The 21,105-nt window shown below is 40.1% G+C and overlaps 1 pseudogene; it reads left to right on the top strand.

Annotated features, from left to right (window-relative positions):
- The first annotated feature begins 2,236 nt into the window (after positions 1 to 2,236).
- The window catches only part of LOC117503206, a 29,087-nt pseudogene continuing 10,218 nt past the window's right edge, over positions 2,237 to 21,105 (top strand).

Genomic DNA, 21,105 nt, shown 5'->3' with positions numbered 1-21,105 from the left:
GCTGCTCACTGCAGCACGTCGCCACAGTGATATATGTTTTTATTTATGTCCACTTGATAACAGCAAACAGACACATGCGTCACAGTGGGCAGTTATTTGTCCATGCCCGTCCAAACACAGTAAGTGGTGTCCAGCTGGACTGTCCAGATCCACAGATTTCGACAGCCACTTCAGTGGGAGGGCACACCTCCTGTCATCTCAGCGCACACACCAAAGCTACACTCGTGTGGGACTTAGACAAATTTCTCTGTGAGTGCGAAGGTGATTGTCTGCAGTCTGTTATCGTGCCAAGAATGTGAGCAGTGTTAGATGTTCGTGAGTGTCACCTGGAATTTCTCCGGCACCTGCCACGAGAGGGTGTGATGGGTTTGCACGGCACACACTTTGTCGTTCAGGCGCATGTGTGCGCAAATAGTTGTAGCAACAGGTGCACAAGGCATTTGAGGCGGGGACGACATTACATGGTTTGCACATGATTCCTGTGTCATGCGCACTAAGTGTGCACTTCATCCAAACTTCACACTTAAATGTCCTACCTTTTTTGGGAATGTGTTGGAGGGCCTGATGGCAGGAATGGGTACTCAAAAAATAAATGAAGTTGACCGGGTAATGAAATATCTTGGGTTCAAACTGTCTACAACGAAACAGAAATGAAAGCACATGTCAGAATCACTGCTGCTTATTTACATTTTCCATACTGTACCCAACTTTTTCTGATTTGGCATTGTACATAAAGTGCAGTGAATATAGTATGTTAAGAAAAACAATAAAAATCAGTGTTGTGTTAGACTTTTTATTTTCAAAACAGGATAATAAAGTGTGAGTTTGTACCACAGATACATATATATGGCAATAATAATAAAAAAACAAGGGCAATACTTAACCACAGAGACCAATTTTGAACTTGTGTCATGTTTTAGCAAGGTATAATTTATCATAGCAAAATGTGATCCATAAAGACCACGTGAAGTTCTGTGTTTCAGACACTCTTCCCTGTGGTTATCAAAATTACAACTGAAATAGACTCATCATCAGTCTTCTCTGAGATCTTAGCGAGATGACCTTATGTACCAAGTTACCACTTTAGGTTTGAAATGGAGGCATACGCCCTTTGTCAGTTTGCTGTAAACACTAATTATTTCAAATTCTCTAAATCTGCTCTCTGATGAAATAACAGTGTTACACTTTTCCATAGAGTGATTACAGCATTTGTAGGCTGATGGTTTCTGTAAATCGGCCAGTATGATATTTACTCATTTCCTCCAATAGGAAGCAGGATTTCCTGCTGTCCTCTCTTTCTACTGGGTTCTATTATCACTGTCCTCCTCATCTGAAGCCTCAGATCTCGGGGATGGTGTGTGGGGGGGAGGGGGTGTTATCCTTCAAAACCAACACATCAGCAAAGTCCTGAAAACAGCTTTTCCTCCTTTTGGACTCATTCAGGTGCAGTCACAATGCTGATCACATGTCTTCAAACTCATGCTGCTTGTGAAACTTCATTTTAATAAAGAAAAGTAAATTATAACAAGTGCCTAGTCTGCACAAACCCACGGCACCCTGGGCAAATGTTGATAAGTTTACCACCGATATGTGCCTCCAATCTGCAGAAAGCTTTTAGAAAGTACAGTTCAGTAAATTTAAACTTTGACCTTTTGACCCCAAAATCAATAGGTTTCTGGGGTTACCATACCTAACACACATAAGAGGTTTGGTGACAATCGTGTAATTAGGAAAGAAATGATTGCACTCACAAGATTTTTACAAAGTATACTCCAGTTATAAACTGACCCTTGACACATTAACCCCAAAACCATTTAGCATCTTGGGGTTAATATGCATAATGCATGTACCAAGTTTGGTACAACTGAACTTATGTTGCTCACAAGTGAAATGAAGCATGAATGACTGACTGACTGACTCTCCGCGCATAGTGACGACCTGCTGTCTGTGCAATGGGGGAAAATAACATATGAAGGAAATATAATGACCTTGGAAAAACATGGTATGTTGAACACTGCTTCCAAAAGTCATCATTCCAGTTTATTTATTTGAGGCCTGGACACTAATCAGTTTTTTTTTTTTGAGTTTCAGTTTCCTGCACAAAGAGGCTGCTTGTGTCCCATTTCTCAGCCTCCTCGCTGTCACCATTAGTTCTGTGAAAGCTTGCGGAAACCGCTGCTGTTTGACCATCGTTGCCTCCCCATGTGACAGGATATCCATCAGTGTGATTAAGGGAGGGAAGCACCATGTGTCCGTGTCACACACCTTCACACATGCCAGAATGCTCTCCTCCTGACTGGATGACTCTCTAACATGTTCTTCCACCACTAACTGCAAACTTTACCCAAAAAGATCATGTTGGCACTTCTGTGTTTTGCTGTGGTCCTCTGTCAACTGCAGGTCCCGTCCATTACTGCTGAAACAGGTACAAACCTTTTACATGTTATTCTTTTATTGCAACTTAATATCATGGCAGTAATGAGCTTTGAATCATTTTGCTCCAGACAGCAGCTCCTTCTTGATTTTCAACCAGGACCACAACAAATGCGTAAAGGTTGAAAGTGCCACCTCACTGACGCTGGCCCCATGTAATCCTCATGCTAAAGAGCAGCAGTTCCGCTGGGCCTCGGAGTCGCGCCTCCTCAGTCTGTCCCTCAAGCTGTGCGTTGGAGCCACTGAAATCAAAGACTGGGTGAAGGTGCTTCTGTTTGAATGCAATGAGACAAGTGAACTCCAGCACTGGCAATGCAAAAACGAGACGCTCTTTGGCCTCAAAGATAAGGACCTGCACTTCAACTGGGGCAACCACAATGAGAGGAACATAATGGTCTACACGGGATCGGGACTCTGGAGTCGATGGAAGATATTCGGTACTCAGAATGATCTTTGTTCCAAGGGATACCAAGGTAGAATTATTTGAAAATGTTTCTTAGAAATGTTTTAACGAATATTTACAACAGTGTTTGCAGTAATGTGCATATTCTCCAACTGGATGAGGGAATGTTAAATTCAAAGAGTGGATGCCAGCTTTTAGTTTTGAAAGTAAAAGTATCTCAAAAGAATATTAAACTGTGTGTAACATGCAGTAATTCATGTCACAGCTTCAAAATTCAGCAGCACAATCAAAATGTAAAAAGTAAAAAAAAAAAAAATGCTGTTGCTGTCATTATGTCATTTACAAGGGACAATGAACAAAACCAGAGTCTGCAAATTGCAAAAATCAAAACTTAGCCTTTTTGATTTAGCTTTTTAATGATTGTGAGTCTTCATATTGACAATAAACTGTTAATCAGATTTGCCAAAGCAGCTCAGTGTTCGTCTTTAAGTTGTCATCAGGATGTTAAAGCTAAATGCACCGTGAGAACAACAAACATAGTAGAACTACAAAGATCAGCTAAGACACCAAGTAGACAAAACTAACGCATTAATATTAAGGTTGATTTTGATCATTTATATAAACTTTTTGTCCATACAGTGTATAATGAAAGTAATCATATTCTGGGACAATTCTATGGTAAATGTAATTAGAATCCAAGCAACATTTTAACAGTAAACTAAAATATGGCCGTATTTGCTGTCATGGTAATTCTGTTACCATAAAATTGTCCTCTGCTTTTACACATTTTAAATTCTTCATGCCATTTAAAAAAAATCATTCAGACTTACTGACATTAAAATTTCTAAAATTATCCCCGTTTTACTCGCATGAAAAACAAAATATTGGGTTGCATAATGATACCTTTTTGCATAACACAACTAATAATTAACTAATTCACTTTCACAACCAATTTTACTTGGACAAGTCTGGGGATGGACATATGAACATGTCCAAATCACTGAGTATGTATTGTATTCAGTTTGTATTGTATATCTGGAAAGTATTCGCAGCACTTCACTTTTCCACATTTTTATGTCAAAATGGATGAAAATCATGTTTTTCCTCAAGATTCTACACACAGTACCCCATAATGACAATGTGAAAAACACTTTTTTGCACATTTATTAAAAATAAAAAGTAAGAAATCACTTGTATGTAAGTATTCACTGCCTTTGCCATGAACCTCAAAATTCAACTCAGGTGCATCCTGTTTCCACTGAACATCCTTGAGATGTTTCTACAGCTTAATTGGAGTACACCTGGGGTAAAATTAGTTGTTTGGACATGATTTGGAAAGGTACACACCTGTCTACATATAAGGTCCCACAGTTGAAAGTGTATGTCAGAGCACAAACCAAGCATGAAGTCAAAGGAATTGTCTGTAGACCTCTGAGACAGGATTGTCTCGAGGCACAAATCTGGGCAAGGACACAGACACATTTTTGCTGATTTGAAAGTCCCAATGAGCACAGAGACCTTGATCATCCATAAATGGAAGAAGTTCGGATCCACCAGGACTCTTCCTAGAGCTGCCCGTCCATCTCAACTGAGCGATCGCGGAGAAGGGGCTTTGTCAGGGAGGTGACCAAGAACCCGATGGTCATTCTGTCAGAGCACAGAGGAGAACCTTCCAAAAGGACAGTCAACTCTGAAGCAATCCACCAATCAGGCCTGTATGGTAGAGTGGCCAGACGGAAACCACTCCTTCGTAAAAGGCACATGGCAGCTCACCTGAAGTTTGGAGCCAAAAGGCACATAAAGGACTCTCACACCATGAGAAATAAAATTCTCTGGTCTGATGAGACAAAGACAAAGACTGAACTCTGGCATGAATGCCAGGCGTCATGTTTGGAGGAAACCAGGCACCATCCCTACAGTGAAGTATGGTGGTGGCAGCATCATGCTGTGGGGATGTTTTTCAGCAACAGGAACTGGGAGACTAGTCAGGATGGAGGGAAAGATGAATGCAGCAATGTACAGAGTCATCCTGGATGAAAACCTGTTCCAGAGCACTTTTGACCTCAGACTGGCACGGCGGTTCATCTTTCAGTGGGACAATGACCCTAAGCACACAGCCAAGATATCAAAGGAGTGGCTTCAGGACAACTCTGTGAATGTCCTTGAGTGGCCCAACCAGAGCCCAGACCTGAATCAGACTGAACATCTCTGGAGAGATCTGAAAATGGCTGTGCATCGACACTCCCCATCCAACCTGATGGAACTTGAGAGGTGCTGCAAAGAGGAATGGGCAAAACTGCCCAAAGATAGGTGCGCCAAGCTTGTGGCATCATATTCAAGAAGGCTTGAGGCTGTAATTACTCCCAAAGGCACATCAACAAAGAATGGAGCAAAGGGTGTGAATACTTATGTACACATAATTTCTTAGTTTCTTTTGAATTTTTTAAAAACTGCAAAAAAAAAAAAAAAAAAAAAAAAAAAAAACTGCAAAAAAACCCAAAACAAACAAAAAGTAACTAACAATCAAAATAAAACAAAAAACATTGTCATGTTGTCATTATGGGGTGTTGTGAGTAGAATTTTGAGGAAAAAAAATTTACTCCATTTTGGAATAAGACTGTAACATAACAAAATGAGGTAAAACTGAAGTGCCGTGAATACTTTCCGGATGCACCGTATCAATTACTAAAAAACAAAACAGTATAGTGCTGTAATCTAATAAGGTGGACCCTTATCAAAAAGAGTGATTGTGCAAGGAGACTAAGGAGGGAAGCCACCAAGACACTTAAGATAATTCTGAAAGAGTTACATAGGGTTTGCAGGTGCGATTGGAGGAACTCTGCATAGTGGAAATTTTGTCAGTTGCATCACCAGTTCGACAGCTCGCTGGTTGTGTGGTATATATATATATATATATATATATATATATATATATATATATATATATATATATATATATATATATATATATATATATATATATATATATATATATATATATATATATATATAATATATGAGAAAAAAGCAACCCTGACATTTCAGCTACAGTTTGCCAGTAGATGCATGGGAGACTCAAGCCTAAATTCTACTTCTTCTCTGTTGCACTCCACCATGAAGCTGTGATTGGAGATACAACAGACAAATGTTTCGCAAACCACAGCCAAAAAAGCCTATATAACCCCTTCAGATCTGTCATGAATACATTGGTAGCTTACATCAGTAGTGTGTCTACTCCAGACAGATTTACAGTGCAGTTTGTATTTCATAATGGTTGATGCAAATGAAATTCAAGACATGTATTTTGGCTTTGATTTTTTTTTTTTTTTTGGTTTATATTATGCTGCACAGATTTTCTTTCAGTATGTCTTTGAAGGGAGTACGGTAATTTTAAAAGCTTGAACAAAAATAAGGCCAAATTCTTTCTTTTTTCTCTCTCTCTTCTTTGTCTTAATGGTTAAAAAATATTTAAATCTGTCAAAGTTTAGGTGGTTCTCCAGTATCCACTCTATACTGTGGTTGCAACCAACAACAAAAGATAAAGATAACCCCTTATCTGCACTCAGAAGAGATGGTAATATGTTATTTTCTGTACGAGGGTTGCATTGTCTGGAATAATGGTTTTAGCCTTGCAGATGTTGAGCATGTTTGATACACAGATTGTTTCCATCACCTGGGGGCTCATGTACAAAGCATGCACATACACAAAAACATGACGTACGTCCTTTTCCATGCCAACGCTGAGATGTATCAAAAGTGAAATGACTGTGGAAATGTGTGTTGTGCCACGCAAAAATCCTGACTGGTGTAGAGCACTTTTCTACAGCTATGGTTCCACTGCCGACACGTAAAGGTGTTGCTAGGAAACATTAACAGTGTGAAAACAAGATGTCAAGAGATACACTGATGAACAATTAACACACCTACGTGTTTGCAATTATATGGGTGGACATAAAAACATGCGCAAAGTGATGCTTAATATGGCATCAACAATTACTGTATTAATGTTGTTAGAGGACCTTGCAAATGGTGCAATCCGACATGAGTGTGTATTCGGGAAATGCGAGGATTTACTTGCAAATGACGATAATTGGCTCATAACTTTGATTTAGATTACCAAGGCCATTGTTACTGCAGTTGCACGCAGAACTGGGGCCGGCCCAGAGCGCAATATGGTCCACACAGGTGCTGACCATGCTGTGCGTCCTGGCAATAGAAGCATTCCAGCATGAGCTGACCGATTGCTCAGGAGTGTGCCAGTCAACCTTGAGCCGAGCCATGCCAGCTGTGTGGAACGCAATCATCTGAATGTCATCCAGGTACATCACATTCCAACATTAAAGCACAATTTGCAGCAAGAGCCGGTTTCCTTAGTGTAATCAGAGCTATTGACTGTACACATCACATGATGAATTTGTTTTTGTTAACAGGAAACAATTTCATTCCATCAGTGCTCACATCATATGTGATCCACAAATGCCCATCAGGCTGGAGGCTGGCACAATGTGCGATGGGTGGCTGCTTGCTGGACAAATAGTTTATTTGTAATATTGTTCCAAATGTAACCAGCGCGGACACATTAGGGCATGTGCACATTGAAATATGTTTTCTGTTATTATTATTAGTGTGTTTTATTTTTCTTGATATTGAGACTGGAGCAGCAGAGCTTCTTAACTGATTGGCTCCCTGTATTCAGTATTTGTCAATGAACATGTGTGTGAAGGTATGAATGTCACACACTGTCAGTGGTGGCTTCAGTGTGTGTGTGTATGTGTGTGCTGTTCTGAGCTGAAAGCATTTACGCCCTAATACACACGCTCCCACTAACATTTTTCCTTACATCAGGGGTGTCCAAGTTCAGTCCTCGAGATCTACCTTCGTGACACTCTGGTATGTTGGAACAGGGAGACAACTAAGTGTCAGGAAGGTAGAACTCGAGGACCGAACTTGGGCACCCCTGCCTCCCATTTAACAGGGTACCAAATAAACTGTCCTTGCGTGTCTCCATGTAATTTCTAGTCATCTGTAGCACACACTTGGTATAATTTCTTTTCTGTGTTCATGTTGTGTGATGTGACAGCATGTGGAATCACAGCTCCAGGGCCTATTTACAATCATTTTCATATTTAAATAGGGGCGTGGCCAGGGCGGAGTTTGTTGCAGGTGCATGTGCGCTCAAATCCACATTCACTGGGATGTACAAATGGAACGTGCATGGATCCATGCGTAAGCATGCTTTGATACATCTGGATATTTTTATACTTACACCTTGTTTTTGGGTTTTGCGTACGCCATGTTTCAGTAGGAAATCCATGCAAGTCTTCGTACATGAGGCCCCTGGTCAACCTTACTAAATATGTGTTCACATAGTTTGAATTGAACAACAGATGTTGTCTGATAAACCTCATGACAGTACACCAGTTGGATTTACAAAGCAGTATTTAGTATGAAACAAATGTGGCTACTTCACGAATAAATAATAATAATAATAATAATAATCTGGCCTGCATATTAAGGCTGGACATACATTAGAACTGTAACATTTTGCTCTTATTGACTGGCTTTGCTTGCTTCATCTTTATAATCCTGTTGTCCTTTCAGAGATTTTCACAATAGGAGGCAATGCCTTTGGAAAACCTTGTCAGTTTCCCTTTAAATTTACGGAGAAGTGGTACGCTGAATGCACCGTGGACGGCCGCTCAGATGGACACCTGTGGTGTGCAACAGAAACAGATTACAATAAACAGCAAAAGTGGGGCTTTTGTCCCACCACATGTAAGTGACTTTACCAAATATTTTTGCACTCATTTGAAATCACTGATTTATATAAACCTTCAGGTGCCAGAATCTATGGGATTATCTCTGTGCCAAAGATGCACAAAAAAATAAAGGTCTAATAATTAGCATTTTACACATAAATATAGCAGTCAACAAGTATTTTCTTTGTAAAGGTGTAGTGCTGTAATGGTAACATGGCAACACTCTCTCTGCGTTTAATTTTCTGTTCCGCATTTCCTGTATATTGCTTATTTAGTGCACGTGAGTCTCACCTTGTGAAACCATTGCCCCTCCCCACATTTATAGAGACAATCGTGACGCCATATAGCACTGTGCACTGAACATAGCAGTGGGTAGCTACAGTCTAGAAATCTTTGCCCCCCACCCCAGATGGGAAGCCTTTGATTTACTAAACGGGCTCCAACTTCACTCAGAATTTGCGTTTCTTTCCCTTAATGCGGAGGAGGCAGGAGCAGGAGTGTCCAAAGGGAAACCACTGTTTTGGTCTAAGATGTTGGTGATTTAGAGTGACATGGACTGGCAGTAAATTATTTACAGGACCTTTAAGGGTCAAATTAAATAAAAGAAAACAAAAACATGCTGAATAAAAAATGGCAACAATATTTATGTCTTTGTGTTCAACCAGTCTGACTCCATTCAAAAACAATATTCTTTGTTCTTTGTTTTTTCTCCAGTAGTTTGAATATATTCAATATTCAATTAAATAAATAAATTCAATTCAATTCAATATTTCCTTCACATTCAGTTTTGTCTTTTGCTATGACAGAGAATTAAGGTACATTAACGGGAAAAAAGAGAGATTTTGAAGTTTGCATTCCAAGTAGTAGACCTTACTTGTGTGAAGCATCTTGAGGCAGCGTTGTTGTGATTTGGCACTACTGTATATAAGTGTAATAAATGTAAATGTAAGTAGTATAAAGTTGAAATACATTTTTGACAATATGTCAGCAATCAAAAATCAAAGATTAAAATTTAACTTTTGAGAACAAATCAAAGTATTAGTGCAATTTATTGACACAAAACGTCTTGTGTCAATAAATTGGTGAAATTGTATTTCAGAATGTTTTAGCAACAAGGAAATTACTGTTCTTTAGTGTCTAAATATTGTGCTAATAAATATAAGGACTTTGAAGAAAATGTGCCAAAAAATGTATTTTTAAATCACACAAGCTTGAAAGAGGTGGTTGTGTTCATACAAACTGAAAAGATTGTTATAGTGGATCATAAAAAAGTAAGTGCCTTCGGCTGCTCCCTTGTTTTCACCACAGCATATCCAAGGTGGATCTGCATGTTGATTTGGCACAAGTTTTACACCGGATGCCCTTTCTGACACATCTCCACATTATATGGAGAAATGTGGCAGGGGTGGGGTTTGAACCAGGAACCTTATGCACTGAAACCAACTATGCTAACCACTTCTGCCACCACCCTCTGTTGTAGTGGATTGATAGAATAAATAAACATAAATAAAATAAACAAAAATTATAAATACTCATTTGAATGCTTTTGTTTGTTTGCTTGTTATGTCTGACAGTAATAATTAAAGTTTGACTTTTTTGCCAGCAATTCAACTTTTTCTCACTATGCAAAATGGAAAAAAAAAACTTGCTCCTCTGATTATTTTCTTTGACATGACCTTCATAGTCTATACTCACCTTTTTTAATTTAACAGAGTATTTATGGATGTAATACGAAAACTGCTTGGTTCTCTCTGTAGCATTCACTTTAAAAATGCATTTATTCTTTTTTTTTTTTTTTTTTGAAGGAATACCACTTGACAAAGTTATTGTGTATGCAGTAAGTAACTTATCTGTGATTGGATTATTGTTGTCAGACATGTTTTCATATGTGTTGTATATAAGTTGTCAGGTACATGTAATTCAACACAAACCAAATGCCATGATTTTGCCTCATTGTTTTTTGTTTTAAATGGTCTGATTTTCATGAAAAGTGAAAGTGCACACATGTAATCTGTATACAGATAAAATACATGTGAAAAGGGGCGCACAAAAATGTTGTAAATTATGATCGGCCAACCAAAAGGTATTAGTTCTAAAACCACATGACATCCTGACATTTATTCCATGAGGTCAGCTTTGAACAAGTCTGGTTTCTGATCTCCAACACTTCCTTACATTTTAGTCATCAGCACAGCACTGCATCTGTTTTCCTCCCCTCACACACCCTCGCCCTTCTCCTGACACCCCAGGCCCGGCGCCAGAAAAAAATATTAAGGGGGGCAATGAGTTTATCACAAGGGGCGGCGTCGCCCCCCCCCCCCCCCAAAAAAAGTGTGCACCAGAGGGGACATGCCTCTGAGTGTGCGTAATGAATTGGGTGCGCTCCTGGAAAGCTTGTGTATTTAGGCTTCACCGTTGTAAGAGACTGACTGAGTAAGAGTAATGGGCCTTTCACACTGAATACGTCAGATGCGTCAAAAATCGGTCTAAAAAGCATTATTTTCAATGAGACGCGTTGCTTTTTAGATGCGTCAGATGCGTCGCGTCAAAAGCCGAGCTAAACCGACGCTTCTGATGGGAGCACGCATTGCTGCTTGTCGGCAGGTTGATGCAGTCAAAGTTCAATCCAATCCAACTTTCAACACTCTGAGCTGTGACGTACCTTTGCGTCCAATAGGAACGACGCGTCGGGCCAAAACACGGAAAACTAGTGGCAGAAACCACTGATCTCTACAAAATGGATTGGTGTAGAAACAAACCACTGATCTCTACAAAACAAACGTGTCACAGGACTGCTCATTTATGGAGCAGTTTTCTTAAGATAAATCCTTGGAAATGTTTTTGTTGTTGTTTGTTACCTCAGAATTTCTGATTACTGTTAAAAAAAAATTTTAGAACACTTGTAATTAAAATAGCTAAATAAATCAATAAATGGTTCTTTAGAAACCTTTCATCTGTAATGAAAAACCACCTGTGATTTCAGATTAGATAATTTCTTGTTTAACATAAGGAAACCACAGACATTTATTTTTAGACAAAATAACATGGAAATTTGTACATTTTTAAGTCTGGTAGATTATTTATATCTCATTTCAACCATAAAAACAGACACTGTAAATAAATACAAATGTTTACTATAAATGCAACAGGAAATAATTTAACAGTGACTGCAGTGTGATTGTAAAGTAGGATTTCTGTGACATAAACCTGATGATTAATTTTTTTTAATGGTCATTTCAACTTGTAATTTTGCCAAAATATGTAATTGCCTTTAATGTTGTTATCAGGACAGAGTCATTTCTAAAATATATGAATTTGAGCGCAATAAGTGGAGAGCTTCTACCTGTGCAGATGTCTTTTGACTTTGATTTCGTGACATTTTTAATGATCCGTTCATTTATTGTTAAAATATAAAATGAAACAGCTTTTTTAAAAATAATAAAATAGTTGCTGTTGAAAGAGCCTTTTATTTAGAAGCAGGTGATGTTCTGCTGGATTCTTGGGACCAGATGAAGGTCTCTTCTGCAGCTTTGAACTCTGGTGGTGTTGCTGAAGACACTTTTGTCCTATTTTGAAGAGCAGAGATGTTTTCTTTCGACTGACTTCGTGGTGTTCAGCTCATAAATGGAAGTTTGGTTGTCTGCACAGCAAATGTTCCTGATTGGGATAAATAAAATATTTCTTTAAATATAAAGAACACTAAACAGTTTATATATAAAAAGGAAAAAAAAAAAACACGATGGGAAAAAAAAGCCCGAAAAAATAAGTTATTTAAAGTTGAGATTTGTGGTGTCTGAAAAAAGCTGTAGCTTTATTTGGTAAAAATAAAAAAGACTGAACCATTTAGAAATTAAAGCATTCACTCAGATCAACTGTGCTAAAAGGCTAAGCTAACGTTAGCCGATCATTGAACCGTCACAGCAGTTCAGTAAACGTCACGTTTTATTTTTACATTATTCTCATCTCAATAAAGCTGCAGAACTAAATTCTGTTGGGCAAACTGGGACTTCGCATATATCCAAAAAGTGGGATATTCGGACTGAGTGGATTTGCTCCATCCCCCCGGCTGCCTGCCTCACTCTGCCCAGTGATGATGCCTGAAGGCCGGCTTCTCCGTGCGGGTCGGCCACTGTCGCGGTTTGATCGATATCCCACCAAGTCGTCAGTCCTCCCTCGGTTGGTGTCACTCTGAAAAGCAGCTGAAAAAAAGTTTCTCCCAGCAGGGTGATGGGAGAATCGTTCTACTGCTGTTTTTAAAGCTTTTTTGTGGTTCAGGCGACCCAATTCAAGATGGCGATCGCTGAACTTTTTTCAGGTTGTGGAAATGGCCAGAGTGTGACGTGGCAATCTCCGCCCCCTTGCCGCTTCCGAAGCGAAGCATCTGACGTCATGCGTCGGATGCGTCGACGGACTGGGACACGTTGACAGATTGAATCCAATGAAAGGCTCATTAACAGTCTGCTAACGAGTCTTTCATTGGATTCAGGTGTGTTGCAGCAGGGAGACAACTAAGAGTGTCAGGAATGTGGCTCTCGAGGACCGAACTTGGCCACCTCTGGCCTAAAGTATTCAGTGTGAAAGACCCTTCAACCTATCAAATTGCTTGAACACAGACACACGCCATATCCATTTGTTTTAAAATTAATTACTTTAGTTAATTTAGTTTATTTGTTAAATACGTGATATTGTTGAATAACTAATATTTTGCTATATTTTCCAGTATTTCTTTTTCTTTTTTCTTTTTGATAACTCTCACATCCGAGGAGGCGGGATTGATGACGTGAGGGGGCGTCGCCCCAAACGCCCCCTTGTGGCGCCGGTCCGTGACACCCTATGGAGGCAGAAATAGGACTGCTAAAGAAAATAAGCTCAAATTTACTGTTTTGTAAAACACATCAATCCTGAAGAGTCCAAAACATGTCAGATAAACTGTTTCAAGCAAAGATGAAGATTTTTCAGATATTTTCCAATTTCTGATTTAAGGAATCTTGAGGTTGCTGGACAGAGGTGTTTGGCGATGCACATATTTTTGCAGGAGAATGAAGGTCCAAGTTTTTGGTCTTGGTGTTTCCTGTCTTCTTGTGTGGTTGTAAGAACTGGACATTAACCAGGGACCTAAAGTAAAGACTGGAAGTCTTTGTACTGGGTCCTCTTTGAGGGATCCTTGAGTACTGTTGGAATGACTTTGTGTCAAAAGAGTGGTTACTTATGGAGACTAAGTTGAGGACTATAACTGGCATGGTGAAGTAGCAGCTGATGAAGGCTCAGCAGCTGGCGAAGGCCAAGGGGACACTCACATTTCACCTGGCTACAGGGGATAGATGCTTAGTTTCAGAAAGTAGGCCTGGACGGGTTGACTGCTTGGGTAATTTTGAGGATGCAGCAACATATGGCACTGACGAATGTTTACAATTACCCTGGAAACTCCGTAATCTCTCAAAAACTTTAATCTCTGCTTAGAAATGAATTTAATCTTGCTGATATTAATGATAATTAATAATTAATTAATGTGCTTGCCCATTCCTCTTATATAGCCACCTCGTACTGGACACTGACCCAGTCACAGGGGTCCCAGTACCAGAGGAATGCACAATCAGTGTTGACCTGGTTTCAGGCCAGGAAGAGCTGCCAGCAGCAGGGCGCTGACCTCCTTAGCATCGTAGAGCTGCACGAGCAGTCGTACATTTCAGGTACCAACCAGTTTCACCCATAAACAGCGTCATTAAGCTATCATTGAATTCATTCATAAGGTGTTTTTGGCACAGGACTGACCAGTACTTTGGGGACGTCTCTGTGGATGGACTGAAACAGCTTGGATTTTCAGAGTGGATGGCAGTGGAGCAACGGAAACCCATTCAGATATTTAAATTGGGTGCCAGGTTAGTGAAGGTGGACGCAGTAATACACTGTGACAAGAGCACATTTACACTTATTGTAATCCAGAACTACACCGGGTGTTCCTGACTGGACTACAACCAGCAGGTTTCTTAACGTAAATACTGTTAATGCAGTGACACGCTGGTATAGATACTCACATTACAAACAAATACTGTATCCTTCTTACAGGCCATCCATCATCAGTTCCTGGAGTTAACTGTGCAACACTAAATGCTGGTAAAGCCTCCAAATGGGAAAGCACCACCTGCAACAAGAAACTCGGTTACATATGTCGCAAAGGAAACTCACCAATCTGCCTCCTCCACTGACAGGTAAGTTAAATATTGGACAATGGTGGATTGACATCACAGTGTAAATCATGATTTGTGCTGTATGTTGTTTTTCTACATCTTTGTCATATTCTGCGTGAGGTCAAAGGGAGCAATGAGCACTAATATTTAGATATTTCAGAGTTCAGTGTGTTGTTCAAGGACACGAGTAGCAGCACCAAGCTGGACAAACTAATAGCTGCCTTTGCATTTGCATGTTAAAACGATATACAAAAAGTGATGATGTGGCAGTATGAAGTAAATAATAGTTCCAGAATTTATTTGTACATGTAGATGTAAGAGGTCAGTCACTCTCAATCCGAAGGATTGAGCCTTTATCCAGAAAACAAAGGGTTTTAGAAAGAAAGCTAGGGTGTCTTTTACATTATTTGTTTGTTGCTATTTCAAAATGAGAAAAAAAAAACTCAGAGTTCCTTATTCTTTCTGCTAAGCAAGGAAGTACGAATGAGTAGGTCAGATTACATTAGATTCTAAAAGGTATTCAGTCTGTTTCTAGGTATACTAAGTGTACATGAAATACAGTGTTTTTCACAGAAATATATTATATTTGCCAGAGTTAGTTCTGAAAGAAATTCCTTATGATGGACAAATGTAAGATGGAATCACCTTATCCAGATTAGGGAAACTGGGGGCCTCCTCCTGGAGCCAGGCATGGGGGGTGGGGGCTCTCAGGCGAGCTCCCGGTGGCTGAGTCTCCAACCATAGGACTTGGTCGGGCAGAGCCTGACAAAATAACATATGTCACCTTCACGTGGGCTCACCACCCATAAAGAGAGTCTAAAGGGTCTAGTGTGCTGTTGTCAGGCACTGGACGGGGCATATGCCCACATGGACTTACACTTGGTTATGGTATTTGACTCTTGAAATGTGGAACATCACTTCTCTGGTGGAGAAGGAGCCTGAGCTTTTGTAGCTGGTTGAGCGATACAAACTAGAAATAGTTGGGCTCACCAACACACACAGCGCAGGCTTGGGCACCAAACTCCTGGAGAGGGGCTGGACTCTCTACTCACTCTTCCTCTGGAGTTGTCCAGGATAACTGGTGCCAGTAGGGTGACAAATCCCTGGCTGAGTGCCGTTATTTTGGAGGGAGGCTGAGAAGTGTAATAAAGAGAAGACTTAAGCTGTTTCGTTGACCTCCAGATTCAGGAGGCGCAATACAGGTTTTACATCCTGATCGTGGAACGGTGGACCAACTCTTTACCCTCGCAAGGATATTAAAAGGGTCTTGGAAGCGTGATGGGACCAGTCTACATGTGTCTTATGGACTTGGAAAAGGAGTATTGCCGAGTCCCTAAGGTATCCTGTGGTGTGCACTGTGGGAGCATGGGGTACCAGAACCACTGGAATACATAATCCAGTCTCTATATGTCCAAGTAGGAGCTGTGTTCATATTCCTGCATTACACTGGACTTGTTCCCGGTGGGTGTTGAACTCTGCCAGGGCTGTCCCTTGTCACTGGTCCTGATTCTGTTGTTCAGGGACACGATTTCAAGGAGCAGTAAGGCACTGGAGGGTATTCATTTTGGTGACCCTCAGAGTTGCATCTCTGCTTTCTGCAGATGATGTGGTTTCTGTGGGTTCATGAGGCAGTGACCTCTTATGCACATTGAGGCATGTTTGAGGCTGAGTGTGAAAACAACTGGGATGAGAATCAGTACCTCCAAATCTGAGACCATTGCCCTCTGTCAGAAAAATTGTGTATAAAAAACAAAAGTGGAGGAGTTTAAGTATCTCGGGAGTTGTGTGAAGAATGTGGGTAAGTTGGAGTGTGAGACTGATAGATGGATTGGGGCGGCGTACCAAGACATCCTGAAGTGGCAAATCACCACCATTTAACTCTGGTCAAATTCTGTACTGTATGACATCGTAGCCTAAACAGTGAGGTCATTTGGTCCCCGGTATCTTGGCGTCAGTTGTTCATTGCATCAAAATTCTTTGTGCCTATTGCAAGTGATATTGTTTCTGAGTCAAATTTGGATTATGCAGGCATGTGGCTTAATTTGTGTGTAATTTATCTTACTATGGTGATCGTTGCCCCCATTGGGTGTATCCCTATGGGACTGCACATGTGCAAAGTCTGGTTAATTTTAGGTTAATGGTCTTGGAGATATACTGACAAATATTCAGATGTATGTGCAAGTAACAAGGTAAAACCTGCTGATTCATGATCATGAAATGACAAGTTCAAAATGTGGGGCATGTTATCCCACATCGCCATCTAGTGGGAGTTGAGCGTAAGTGTTTACTGATGACTAAAAAGACAAATCTTGCAGCCTCATCCTGTGATGAAATGTTCAAAATATTGGACAGAGAATTCTCTGTCCAATATTTTTAACAAGCATGACGCAGTGATTCATGTCAGGGCACTCAGAGTGGGCACACACCAAGCCTTGGTGTAAGGTGACTCTGACGCCTTGGTGACCAAGGCGTCAGAGTCACATTTTATTTAAAGGCTCAATCCACATTCTAATCCTGAATCCACTATTCATGTCCAAAGTTTTTATCAAAAGATCTACATCTTTATATACACATGGTCTAAAACGAATCTCTACTGGAACAATCATGTGATCCTCAACTCTCATCTTTGGACCTAATCACATTGATTTATCTGATCACTCACTTGTGTTTATAATTCTTGACCCATGGTCTCATCTTTGTTCCAGAGTGCTTGCTTTTATGTTGGTTGCCGAACGTTTATCTTGATCACTGACCTTTCAACATGATCACTTATCTTTGATACTGACCTTTGATCCTGATCGCTCATCTTTGACTGTAGCTTTTTATTATGATCACTGGTCTTGGGCCCTAATTGCTGATGTAATCAGAGTCAAAGGAACCAAGAAGAACAAGAACAGGCTGGTTTGTTCATAAATCTGCAAAAGCCATGGCCTCAATTTGAGATCTTTTGGTGTCTGTCTTATGAAAAAGCAAACAGTGACACAGTGGCGTATTGGTTAGCACTGATGCCTCACAACAAGAAGGTTGTAGGATTGCTTCCCACCTGGTCTTTTCTTGCATGTTCTCCCCGTGTCTGTGTGGGTGTCCTCTGTGCACGCCAGTTTCCTCCCACAATCAAAAACATGCTTATTTAGAGTTTGTTCCTTTCTGTGCACCTGACCAAGACAGCATCTCTCCATCTGGAGTTTGTCCCCAGGCGCCGGACTGTGGCTGCCCACTGCTTCTAGTGGTTGGATTGTGTCTAACTGTAATTATGATGGGTTAAATACAGAGGACAAATTACGTTCTATGTATGTACAATGACAGTAAAGGCCCTTCTTCTTCTTCTTCTTCTTCTTCTTCTTCTTCTGTAGGCAGCAACCAGCCTAGCTTCTGCCCCAGGCACTGGCTTCCATATTCGGGTCATTGTTACTACCTGGACCGGAGTAAGAAGATGTGGAAGGATGCCTTGACTGCCTGCCACAAAGAAGGAGGAGACTTGGCCAGCATACACAATTAGAGGAGCAGAGCTTCATTATATCACAATCTGGATACTGTTAGTGTGCACAAATGAGTTTATAATTTTGACTAGTGGTGGGCACAACAAACCTACAAGTCAGCTTTGATAATCACTAATCCTCTAACTGATAACGTTTAGCTGAGGCTCCCAGTAATGAATACATTTCATTTGTCTGATTGGACTCCTTTGAGTTTTCGATGCCCAGTCACCTAGCAACATGACTAACAAGAAGCATGTGACCAAAAACAAACCAGCTTGCATCCCTGCCGGCGGACCAGAACCCACCTCCATAGCATCAACAATGATGCAGAAGCAACCCAATAAAAGTTTTCACACAGCAATGAGTTGTGTAAGAACATGATTAGTAAACAGCCTGGTAGACAATGTACATTTCTTAAAACCAAAATATTTCAATACATGTAATTAGGACAGGCAAATTGATGGACAGTGCAGGTTAAAGGTCAACCATGCCTGCACAATTGGCAGTGTTGACCTCTTGATAATGGTAAATAATGGATTGTTGCCTAACAGCTGCATACTGTAAATATACATTTCATATTTGTGAAAGAAGCTACAGGATAATTTTGGGGCCGAAAAGTTTTGGGAGAAAATGTAATCCCTTTTCAGTGGACAAGAAAGGGAATTTGTTGCATCAGTGGAAAGGATTAAGGGCCTGATTTACCAAGATCCCAGATAACGAGTGCCAGATTCTATGGACAATCCAACCTTTTGCACGTTGGGTAGAGACCGTTTTGCGTCTGATTTACTCAGAGCAAATGCACAATTGATAGCAGGCTGTAACGTGACAGACAGCAGTATGTAAAAGAGGATTTTGCCTCTGTTAATGGCAATAAGCCAAAATTAAATTAAATCTGCCACTTTGGTTTATTTAAGTTACTAGATGTGGGTTCATGGCACTGCTTTGGTTGGACAAACATTAGAGAAATGATGATAGTAAATATAATATAGACAGCATTAGATACATCAATGTACAGTACATCAATGTAAAATATACTGCTACTAGGAAAACAGAGTGTAAACAGACAGCTGTGCACTATGCTGGCAGAATACAGCATAATTATTCACCAGTAGCTCAAATACCATGGATGGAATAAGTATCTCTCTGAAATAGGAGATAAAAAAAAAAAAAATTCAATGGCCTGTGCATGAATAGAATTAGCTATGTGCCAGAGTTTGTTCAGTTTCAAAAATAGGTTAGACACACATTCTCAAGAATGTGTGACATTTTGACGCACTTGGTGCAGTATTGATAGCAGGTCTGAGATGTTGGTTTCTGGGTCAGGCTCAAAACTTCTCAATTGCCCCTTATAGTTAGCTTTGCTAAACAGATATATGCTGATTCAGTGACTGTGCCCACCAGTGGTTTGCACATCGATATTCTGTGCTAAATGTCATGACTTTGAATTTACTTAAATGTGTTTGTGTTCATTTGACAATTACTGATTTAAATTCAAATGGCAACATTTAAACACCCAATAAAATGGCAACTGAAGGTGCACTCAACTCAAAATACATTACAACAAATCTCAGAAAAATAGTTCATAACCATAAAAGTATGTTTCATTCAAAACCTTCAGTGCAGACTGATGTGCTTTGGATTGGACTGAACGATCAGAGGAACCACATGCTGTTTGAATGGTCGGACCGATCCCACGTCACCTTCACCCAGTGGCAGAGAGGTGGCCTTCTCATGCCACCAACCTACAAGAGGACTGTGTCCTCATCAGAGGAAAGGTGAAAAATCACTCAGTTACAACGGTCTGTTAATTATGTCTGACTGCTGCTACAATATAATTAACCCGATGGCACTGTTGCCATTGGTCAATTACACAGTTTGGACAGTGGGCAGATAGTATGTGCGAGAAGATGTATGGATACATTTGTAAGAAGGAAGCGTCTACAACAGCACCTGAAGGAGCCCAGGAGGAGGCTAATCCAGGGTGCAAGACTGTGAGTGATGATGTTCCTTTCAAATCTGTGTGGAATTTTACAGATGAGATTATGTCCTTTAATCCGTATTTATTTCTTAAGGGCTCATTCCGGTTTGGTTCATACTGTTATAACACTGGAGCTGAGACGAAAACATTTGATGAGGCAAAGCAGATATGTTTAGATGCCGGCTCTAATCTGGTAGATGTGGCTGATAGGTATGTATTCATATTCAGGATGTTTTTTTTTAAATATTGATATTTTTTCCCTATGTGTCAGTCATTAAAATGGTCTGAAACAAACTGGTAGTTTCTGACGAAGCATAAAAACTTTCTGTGTGGAGTTTTTTGTTCTCCCAGTGTTTGTGTGGCTTCCTCCCACATCCAGAGACATGCAGGTTAAGTGGATTAGGAACTTTAAATTTTACGTGCGGGTGTGAATGTGTTCGTTTGTCCTGTCCAGGGTGTACCCCACCTGACGGAACAATCAGAAAAAACGGATGGTTGGATAAGAAAAAAAATGGATGATTGGATAATAAATATTTGATAATATTCGAAATTCACTTTGACAGAAAATGATGTATCCTTCAAAAGCCAAGCTTTAGGTTTCAGTGTCTGAAATGGTAAAAATGCATTCCAATTTAACCACTCAGAAATGTGCTCACTGAGGTGTATACTGTATTTTCAGTTCACTTTTCTTATGCTTTTATTCAGATTTGAAAATGCCTTTTTGGTCAGCTTGGTGGGGTTGAGACCAGAGAAATATTTCTGGATAGGATTTTCCAACATGGACGACATAAACACTTTCAAATGGACCAGCAGAAGAAAAGCCACATTCAGTCATTTCAATGTGGGCATGCCAGGTACAACACAC

This window comes from Thalassophryne amazonica, chromosome 1, assembly GCF_902500255.1.
Source record: "Thalassophryne amazonica chromosome 1, fThaAma1.1, whole genome shotgun sequence".
Lineage (NCBI taxonomy): Eukaryota > Metazoa > Chordata > Actinopteri > Batrachoidiformes > Batrachoididae > Thalassophryne > Thalassophryne amazonica.
This window is presented reverse-complemented; position numbering and strand designations above follow the sequence as displayed.